The sequence below is a fragment of the Ceratotherium simum genome, chromosome X (genome assembly GCF_057802395.1).
Source record: "Ceratotherium simum simum isolate JZ-2026a chromosome X, ASM5780239v1, whole genome shotgun sequence".
In the NCBI taxonomy this organism is placed as follows: domain Eukaryota; kingdom Metazoa; phylum Chordata; class Mammalia; order Perissodactyla; family Rhinocerotidae; genus Ceratotherium; species Ceratotherium simum.
The window spans coordinates 32,523,568-32,530,443 of NC_141940.1; the positions used below are offsets into that span (position 1 = coordinate 32,523,568).

The 6,876-nt window shown below is 35.3% G+C and overlaps 1 long non-coding RNA gene across 1 annotated transcript; it reads right to left on the reverse strand.

The window, feature by feature from the left end:
- Window positions 1–330: 330 nt before the first annotated feature.
- Window positions 331–4,249, reverse strand: LOC147911806 (uncharacterized). Its single transcript, XR_015550670.1, has 2 exons — window positions 3,932–4,249; window positions 331–811 (listed from the first exon to the last, which is right to left on the reverse strand). It is a non-coding gene; the product is annotated as an uncharacterized LOC147911806 (long non-coding RNA).
- Window positions 4,250–6,876: the final 2,627 nt, after the last annotated feature.

The window sequence follows — 6,876 nt, forward strand, 5'->3', positions numbered from 1 at the left end:
CAGTTTAAAATGTCTCTGATGGTGTCGTCAGGTCATCTCTTAAGTTTATATCACGTCTATCAGCTTCAGTTTGTAAGGCTTCAGGAAAAAGGGCAGGTTCAGTTTTCAGTGATTTCAAATGAAAATGATGGACAAAATCAAAAACGTTAGGATATCTGTAGCCAGATGTTTCAGGGGACTAGAAGAAATCAGGATCCAGTCCAGTCAACAGATATAAAACAAAAACCTTAAAAGACAATTAACAAAACTAGGATCTAATACCCGCAAATGTATACTATAGTTTTTACTGAAATATAATTTTTCTCTCTAAAATCACCCTCATTTTTATCAAAGATAGCCAAATTAAAAATAACTAGTTTACAAAATAAGTCTAGTTCCAATAGAGTTGGCCCAATTATTTACATAAGTACAGCAAGAATAGCAATTGATCACATAGGCTCTTTTAAATCTGCTTTGCTGGAACTTTTTATAAGGAATCTCAGATTGAACTTTAAAGGCCTCTCCAGGCCAGGAAAGCCAAACCAAGGATTTTGTCATCAGACTTTGCCTGTAATACCTACAGATTTGGATGAATTCCTCTCTTCTGAGGTTCCCCCACAATATTTCGAGGTTCCTTGTGCCTGCCAGATAAGTGACATTTTTTACTTATCCTGGTAAGTGCTGCTTGGAACATAAGGTACCAGGCCAATATTTCCACGTAGCTTTATTCCATAAAGTCCAATCTTTATTCCTCAAAAGCTGTATGGTTATATCGCAAATATGATGTTCCAGTCACAGCCTTGGTAATATAAGCAGTGTTTCCAATTGTGTCCTGTTACAAGGAGAACAGATTCTTATTGAACTTATGCAAATAACTATATTGCCATGAAAACAACAATATTCACTTACTAAGAGTTTCTAAATCCTGGAGGGATCAGGTAGAGAGAAAAAGATAAATATTTCAATTTTACTTACAAAAGTATCATTTACCAAATTGCTATAAGTCAGAGCTATCTCAGGAGAAAAGAGAAAAAGTTTTCCTTAAATCTGAAAAAACAAAACATTAAAAATTCAGCAATACTTCAAACGAAAAATCATAAAAATTATAATCATCCTTCATTCAGTCCTGTGTAATCCATTCTTGATCCCAATCTTTTTGTTAGCAGCTTCATGAAGTTATCAGTCTCTCATCAGATTTCTGTCATTTCTTACCCAGTTCAGTTTTATGATCAGAAAGTTTGTCAGAAACCTGTACTCCAGTGTAAATGTCAGAGTCCTTTCCATGAATTTTTCTGAAGTTGAAACATTTTGCAAAAGCATTAGAGCAAAGAAATAAGTCTGTAAACAACAAGACCTCAAAATGGCAATTGACAGAGAAATATGGTTAATTTTGTGACATACAACACTTTAAAATAATAATAACCAGAATTATGACTGATAACCAGGACAGATCAGAATTTTAGTAATGTTATACAATTTTACAACACCTATGTCAATAACATTTGCCCACGTAATAGCACCTGAGCAAACTTATCATCACTTGTCTGACAATGCTTCCCATGTAATTTAACATACTGAATAAGCCTAATAAGTTAAGTATATTTTTCGTTATAGGAAGAGAGCAAATTTCTTTGAGAAGTTCCAGGGCCCTTTTAAAATTCTCAAAGAAAAAAAGGAAAAAAAAAAGATTTTATTTAAGATATGAATTTTGGGGAGCTTGTCAAAAATATAAAAAGTCAAAGCAAACAGAGCATTAACAGTCCAAAAAACCTTAATAGAGAGACCTCAGTCTTTTGAACACAGGAAATTATTTTAACAGTTTTTTTTTTTCTGTCTTTTAGGTAGACTTACTCAAAGGTAAAGAAAAATCTTTTATAATTTCTTTATCAAGTTTAAGAAAATTATCTTTTTAAGAGAAATAAGACCAAATTATAATTTTGTACCAGCTTACTTTTGATACTAAAACTCATTTACTTAATTAAATTTATTTCAATCTTAGCCAAGTTGACCATGCAAAAACTCTTTTTCCAGAATTCTTCTTTTACAAACTTTTTATAACTTCCTTTTTCCATTTAGAATTTGTCCCATGTTTTTTTTTTCCCTCCTAGTACTTGAGGACAAATTTATCTTTCTTAATCAAACAAAATATTTCCATTCTTTGTTCCTTCTTTATACATCTTACTTTCCTTGTACACAGACATATTTTTCTTAATATTTAGTAGCTCCAATCACATATACTAATTAGAAACTTTAACTCTTAGAAACCCCAATTTGTAAGTAAAAACTAAGTAAACAATTATAAACTTTCTTTTACATTAGTATCTTGTGGCTTGGAAATTTATAAACACTTTATAGTTTCTAGAAATATGTTACTTTATAGTACAATCTCTTAATAAGACACATGTTTACCAATAGACCCAAAACACCTTTTAGTTTTCCTGTAATGAAAAGCTAAAAGTAGACAAATGTACATTTATCAATCGATGTCTAATATCTTATCTTATTTGGAAATGATCTAGATACTCAATTGAATTTTTATCATAAAATTTAGCAAAACTCTAAAGTTTTAAGTCACTAAAAAGAGTTTGGAAGCTCTAACCACCATAACACATAATTATTGTTTAAAGTTCATCTAACATTTATCTTTTTCACAACTATTTAGTTACTTATTCCCAATAATTATTTAGATTGCCTATAAGACTTCATAAGACATTAGATAAAATTAGCCATCATTTAAATTACTATTTTTGTTAACCAGTTCTGTAATAGAAATAATATCAGTTTTTTTTTTACAAAATTTCGTGTAAATTTTATCATCTCTTATACCTTTAAACATAGTTATCATAAAGATTTTTATCAATAGGTCTTGGTCTTCTAATTTTGGACAAGAGAAGCATTCCCAGTCAGACATTTTAAAACATACTCAAGCAAAGTTGATGTAACCTCTTTATATAAAATTAGCTCAAACATTCCAACCTTTATAATCTTACCAACACTTACACTTCTACATGTTCTCAATTCAATTGTAACCTGAGTCAAGGTCTTGAGGCTATTTAAATTTTTCCCTTCTTTTTTCTGGCCTTTTCTTAGGTACCAAATAAATAATTATGTGAGAGCTCTCAAAACATTTTTTTCCCCCAATTTAGAAGTTTTCCCAATTCAAAGGATCCGTCGTCTGGCCATTGACGAGTAGGATCTTCCTTTGTATATTTATTCCAATAGTGACTTGATCCAATAAGCCTTTTTAAAGAAAGACCCGGAGGTAACTTTCCACGCTTAGAATAAATCTTTCCCATGGATGCAAGAGGCGTCCCTGGTGAGGGCGCAGATGATGTAGCCCCCATGATCCACAGAATTCACTCCCAAAGATATTCAGAGAAAGTAAAGACCTTCGTTGCACAGGCGGTAAGGATGGCGTCTCCGGTCTCCCACAATAGTGTGGGACGCCTCCAGCCACAGACCCGCGAATCTGTGACACCGGGCGGGCGATACCGGAATGGGATTTTTCCAGCACTAACAAGCAATGAAGGTTAAGACGACAAAAGGCTTTATGGACTGGGCCTTTTATGACAAACTCCCCTGAGAGCTTGGCACAGCTGGATAAAGAGACAGTTCGGAACCCCAGTCTACTCGACTGGCCACCAAGGGGCACACCGGTAAATGCACTTTCCGTATGGTGGAGACCAAGGAGAATATTCTCACTGGTCACAATGCCAAGTTCTCAGGACACAGAACAAGGCAGAGACTACTCTGGGAGGAAAAGAGATCAAGATCAAAACCAAGAGTACTCTACCAAATTTAAACCAAGAGTCACTAAAAGCACAAGAAACTCGTTTCCCAAATATTTTCTCCTGCCAATCTAAATTTAGAAAGAGAAAAAATTCTCACCGCTTGCTTCCACCGGACCCTGCAGATAGAGATTCCGGGAGGCTGATGTGGTAAGAAATCTTACCTTTTGCCGGCTTTCCTCAGGCGTTCCCATATCTCATCATCTGCAGTAGTCCAGGGAGAAGGCACGTCTTCCAGCCAGAGAAGGCAACTTGCCAGCCAGTTAGGGTCCCTTCGTGGTCGCCAAAACTGTGGGGGAGGAGGGAGAATCTCCCTCTGCCCTTTTCCTTAAGGTTCTTATGGCTGGCCAAATAATCAACAAGACAGGTTAGCAGGAGAAAATAATACCAAGTTGAATAACATGTATACATGGGAGAAAGCAGGGACACTGCATTTCTCAACACAATAGCAGAAATTCTCATCTTAACTACCATGTTCAGCCAACGACAAAGGAGGATGTTGGGGGTGGGGGGAGTCAGTTACAGGAGATTACCACTAAAGCACAGTAAACAAGAGTAAGGTTATTATGCAGATTTAAGGCCTCACCTTCCACATTGATAAGCCTCTAGAAATGAGGCCATCCCCCCCTCTTCCCAAAACAGAGAGGGAGATACCTTTACAACTGGAGATTTCCCTTATAAATGTAAATGTTTGTCTGGCAACTCCTTGCAGGGCCATCCAGAGAATGTGGCCAGAGAGACAGAACTTCCGATAAGATGGGCTTGTTGGTGCCTTTCCTGTTGTAACATTTATCCTACATTATCTTTGCAGCCATCATGATAGAAGATCTGTTCCAGGAAGGAGCCACCATGTCAAATTCTTTAGACAGTTAGTGGGGGAGGTCAAATGTCCCTCAGAGAAAACAATCAAGGTAAAGAGATATATTTTAGGATGGCCAAATCTTGATCTCCCACAATATATATATATGTAAAATATCTCCTATTGGTTCTGTTTCTCTGGAGAACCCTGACTAATACAACCTGCGTATCAGAGCATACAATTTCAATGACAGATCTAATAATATTTCATCAGATAGACTGATGTTATTTGAAAGTAGTTATAATAATTACTTACACTGGAATTAGTCAGTTGACATTCAATTTGGAAAACAGAGACTAAAGGAACCACAAAATTTGCTATTACTTCATAGCACTGATTAGCAAGACACTTCCTCTGATTAGCAAGTCCCTACCATAGTTTCTTAACTTTACTTCCCATCAGCCCCCACAGTAGAGTCAATTAAGTTCAACCCACTTTCTGACTTGGAAGCATAGGGAATATATGATCTTAGATACATATATGCATCTAAGCAGCAAGCCAACTCGAGTGCTACCAATATTATAAAAGTGTACTTTGCTTCCAGTAAACTCAGTTTTTGCCTTACTACATGCCATGAAGCTCTCCTTTTGTGGTCCAATTCTTGAATTTGAGTCATGATCTTGATTTTCAACTATCCTTGCATCATAAATTTCTATTCCTTCTGTGTTTTTGCCCCCAGATACTAGAGTCCAAACCTAGAATCATTATTGCTTTCTGCCAGTCTCTTCTGAGACTATGGGTTCTTACCTGCCAATATATCTGCCTGATATCTATCTCTGGACCTCCTTGATGTCAGTTCTCCCCAAGTCTGCATTTCCTTGCCTCTTATGCTCTACTCTAGCGGATTTATCTACTCTCAGTGTTCTGGATATCCTTCTGGGCCTTCTGCTGATCTTACTGCTTATTAATTTTACCTCAGTTCTGGCATGAAGCATCATTGCTGCAATTCAAGGAGCTGCCACCAAGTGTATGACAGCACCAACACTATTAGGTGAAATCGGCTCAAAAGGTTAAGCTATTTTGTCATGTGTGAGAGAGGGAAATTAATACATACGACCCAGATTATAGTGTTTTAAAATATATTTTATATATGAACACTTCTGTGTTCATGTATAAATTGTATCTGATTATCTCACAATGCCTGAAGAAAATCAGCTGAATATAAGTGCTTTGTAGGGTTGGAAGCCCAGAAAATCAACTTCCAAATAATAAATGAGTGAAGACAATAAAGTAAAATATATGATTTTACAAACGTGCTATAGTAGACAAGTTCACCTATGTTAAATAATGCACCAGAAGGCACTGCTTCAAGAAAATAGGGTAACGAAACTACAATTCCAATATTGTTTTGAGTAGTTCTGATACACAAGGCTGTATTAAAAACATTGACAATTACGTAGAATAAGAAAAATGAAAGAGACTGAAGGAGAAGCTAAAAGTTGAAAAGTTTTAAATGGGTCATTGAGGATTCACGTTCCTGCACCATGTTTTCATTTTCTTAATGTTAAAATGTCCTTTCACAGAATAACTTCAAGCCTCATTTTTCCTAGAGAAACAACATAGTACTAGTGATTTAGAAGACTAATGTCTGAACATTTTTTGGTCATGCACCCAGACCAGTTAAAAGAATTAGTATACAATACAATATTCATATTTATGAGCCATAGACATAAACATATACATTAAGAAACTTCAAAAGAGGCTTCTAAATAGTAATGATTAAGTTTACAGAAATGTTATCAAAAGTTACATAGAGATAATGATTTTAAACATTGCTGAAGTATTTGTAGGGATTTATGTCAATGTTCAAAGTGCTTAGTTTTTAATATTTTGCTAATCAATATGGCTTCATACGATCAATAGCTAATAGCTCAAGACAGGATATACTTTAGAGTGGGATTCACTGTTAATGATAGTGGATGTACATCTACATTTCACATAGATTCCAGAAAAATTTAAAAAATATATCTTGACTATCTTCTAATCAGATCTGTTTGTACCATCATTTTTACTCTGTTTATGACTGATAAAAAAACTGATACTGGAACTGTCAGCCCCATCTTTTCTTGTTCGTTTGTGCTTACATTTTAGTGTCACCTATAACCAAAATTTCCCTAAATAAATAAAGAACTTGTCCATTTAAAACTGCATCATGGAGTCCGTAAATGCATGAAAATGAGCACACAGAAATTGTAATGTGGCAATAGTGAAATGCCCATGCTTCCCTCGGATAAGTCATGCACCATATGT